Source organism: Bison bison, unplaced genomic scaffold (assembly GCF_000754665.1).
Source record: "Bison bison bison isolate TAMUID 2011002044 unplaced genomic scaffold, Bison_UMD1.0 scf7180017855347, whole genome shotgun sequence".
Taxonomy (NCBI): Eukaryota; Metazoa; Chordata; class Mammalia; order Artiodactyla; family Bovidae; genus Bison; species Bison bison.
In genome coordinates this window covers 13,777-16,502 of record NW_011485920.1, presented here as the reverse complement: position 1 = coordinate 16,502, position 2,726 = coordinate 13,777, and positions in this window count along the sequence as shown.

Below are 2,726 nucleotides of genomic sequence, written 5' to 3'. Positions count from 1 at the left end.
CACATATCTCATCAAATATAGTTGAACACTTTCTGTATTCCAGACACTATTTTGGCTGCTGGGAAGAAAACAGTATCAAAAGTGTGATGGGCTGAATGCATCTCCCTGCTCTCAAATTCATATGTTGAAGTCCTAATCCTCAGGAACCACAGAATGTGACTGTATTAGTCACTGGGCCTGAAAGACGTCATTAAACTTAAACGAGGTCACTAGAGTGGATCCTAACTCAGTATGACTGATGTCTTCATAAGAAGAGGATTAGAATGCAGGGAGTATACGCAGAAACCAAGAGGTGAGAGATTAAGCAAATATAAATACAAGACACCTACATGTAGTGAATTTCATAGAAACAGAGAACAATAAAAAATATATATTTAATACATATATCCTAGATGCTGCTAAGTCGCTTCAGTTGTGTCTGACTCTGTGTGACCCCATAGACCGCAGCCCACGAGGCTCCCGTCCCTGGGATTCTCTAGGCAAGAACACTGGAGTGGGTTGCCATTTCCTTCTCCAATGCATGAAAGTGAAAAGTGAAAGTGAAGTCGCTCAGTCGTGCCTGACTCTTAGCGACCCCATGGACTGCAGCCTACCAGGCTCCTCTGCCCATGGGATTTTCCAGGCAAGAGTACTGGAGTGGGTCGCCAGTGCCTTCTCCATATCCTAGATAGATACATATTTTATGCATGTTGATTTTACATATATACGTATTTACTATGTACAGATACAATCACAAGTACAGACATAACTTTTTTGTGTGTGTGCTTTCCAGATAATGGTTCTTTTCCTTCTTTCTTTTTGACAAATTGAAGATTTGTGGCCACTGAAGTTAATGTTTACCACATTTTAAAAAATATTTTAAAATGTACATAATAAGGTATGTACATTATTTTTTTACAGAATGCTCTTGCACACTGAGTAGAGTGTAGCATGACATAACTTTTACATGCACAGGGAAACTAAAAAATTTGTATATGACTCCGTTTATTGCCAGTTCTTTTTATTGGGTTGTCTGGACTCAACCAGAGATATTTCCAAAGTATGCCTGTGTGGGTGATAGTATTTGATTAATGAATGAATCTCCAGTTTGGGTCATATCACTTATTTTATTTTGTTTGTTGTGCTGTGCAGCTTGTGGGATCTTAGTTCACCCATAAGGGACAGAACCCACAATCTCTGCAGTGGAAGCATGGAGCCCTAATGACCAGACCACCAGGGAATTCCCCATACCATTCAATAGTTATGAAAATGCACCATTTTCTTTCCTGGAGAATTACCCACATTCTGGTTTCAGGTAATGGTGCTTTCAGTTGAAATGTGAATCTATCTGTCCTGTCCACTATGAGCTGGTGGTTGATCTGGAGGCTTGACTACATTGTGATTCAACTTTTCATCGAGTCTTGCCTATCACAGCACAGGGAGTAGCACAGGATATCCGGTTGTCCCGGAAGTAAGGGAAGGATGATAATCAGGTGAGGTCAACCTCTTCCATCAAAGTTTTACCAACAGTTTCAGTCTCCGTTACTTGGATCCTATGCTTTTAATTTCATCACGGCTCTCAATTTGGTGACTTTCCTACTTCTGTTCAACCTCCTCCATCTATTTTAAAACTATACTTCCTATTTTTCTTATTTGGCTGCTCCAGGTCTCAGCTGTGGCACCTGGGGTCCTTCATTGTGGCGTGAAGACTCTCCCTGCACAGGCAGGCTTCTCCCTAGCTGGGGTGGGCAGGCTCAGTCACCCCCCAGCATATGGGATCTTAGTTCCCTGACCAGGGATCAAACTCATGTCTTATGCATTGGAGGGTGGATTCTTAAGCACTGGACCACTGGGGAAGTCCCCTGTTCCATCTAGTTTTAATTCATCTCATAACTTGCTACTCAGTTTCTTTTTGTAAATTATTATTTTATTTATTTATTATTGGCTGTTCTGGGTCTTTGTCGCTGCGTGGGCTCTTCTGTATTTGTGATGAGCAGGGGCTCCTCTCTAGTTGTGGTGCACAGGCTCCTCATTGCAGTGGTTTCTTCTGCTGCAGAACATGGGCTCCAGGGAATGCAGGCTTCAGGAGTTACGGCTCCCAGGTTCTAGAGTGCAGGCTCTGTAGCTGTGGCACAGGCTTAGTTGCCCCATGGCAAGTGGGATGTTCCTGGACCAGGGATCGAATCTGTGTCTCCTGCATTGACAGGTAGATTCTTAACTGCTGGACCACTGGTGAAGTCCCATCTTCCATCTAGTTGTATATCATCTCATGAGTTTTCTACTCCATTTCTTTTTTTAAAAAATAATTTTATTTATTTATTTATGACTGTTCTGGGCCTTTTCTGTAGCTGCAGTGCACAGGCTTCTCATTGTGGTGGTTTTTCTTGTTTCAGAGCTCAGGTTCTAGGGCATGCAGGCTTCAGGAGTTGCAACTCATGGGCAGTAGAGCACAAGCTCAGTAGTTGTGGCCCAGGGGCTTAGTTGCTCCATGGCATGTGGGATCTTGCCAGATCGGGGATCAAACCTGTGTCTCCTGTATTGGCAGGCACATTCTTTACCACTGTGCTGCCAGGGAAGCTCGCTACTCAGTTTCTTGACTTTCATCCCTCCTTCACTCTGTTTCAGTTGCTCAATCCCACAACCAATCCTCTACTTCATTATAACCGCTGTTTTCATTGTTCATAATCTCCATTTCAAGCATTCTGTCCTGCAACAGCTTAAACTTGTCTTTTCAGTTTCATTTTCTT